This window comes from Penaeus monodon, chromosome 23, assembly GCF_015228065.2.
Source record: "Penaeus monodon isolate SGIC_2016 chromosome 23, NSTDA_Pmon_1, whole genome shotgun sequence".
NCBI lineage: Eukaryota > Metazoa > Arthropoda > Malacostraca > Decapoda > Penaeidae > Penaeus > Penaeus monodon.
In genome coordinates, this window is record NC_051408.1 from 33,666,206 (window position 1) to 33,666,895 (window position 690).

A 690-nucleotide genomic window follows, 5' to 3' on the forward strand; every position below is an offset into this window, starting at 1 on the left:
AATGTTCTTCCCTGTTACCATCAGTAGCCCTGCAGGACTGATCCCTTCTTTTAACGACGTGGAAATAAGTTGCCAAACAGCCAAGCCTTTCAGAGACAAAAAAAAAAATGATGCGTCATCGCTTACGTATGAAAAGGAATGAAAAGGAAAATTTACGAGACGGTATATGATAAATGACAGTTGACAAAGCTGAAAATGACAGAATTGAAGGAGCAGCAATTTTCGCCGGAGATAAGGAGGATAGACAAAATTAGAAATGACAACGAAGGCCTCTGAAAAGAGTGAAAGAGGCGAAATTGAGGTAGTTTGGGTATGTTCAGCCTTGTAATACGGGGTATACTAAGCGCAAGGACTGTCTTCCTTTTCTCCTCCAGGTAGTAGAAGAGGATGGCTGAAAAGGAGGCTTACGGATAGCATATAAGTGGTCTGTGACAGAAGAAGATTCAGAAGAGAGAATAGAGCAGGGTTTGTTGTTAAGGCTACCCGACGGAGGGTAGGACACCACTACATATGATTTCTTTTCCTTCTTCCTCCTTTCTTCATCCGTTCCACATTCAGCTGTGTTGCTTGATCATGGCTTCCTGGGAAAAGAGTGCTGGTCAAAGAGGTCTGGTGCCTGTATGCCTGTATATGGGTGCCGGAGAGCGAATATGAAGTTGAAGTTGAAGTTGAGTTTCCAGTCCAGTCCAG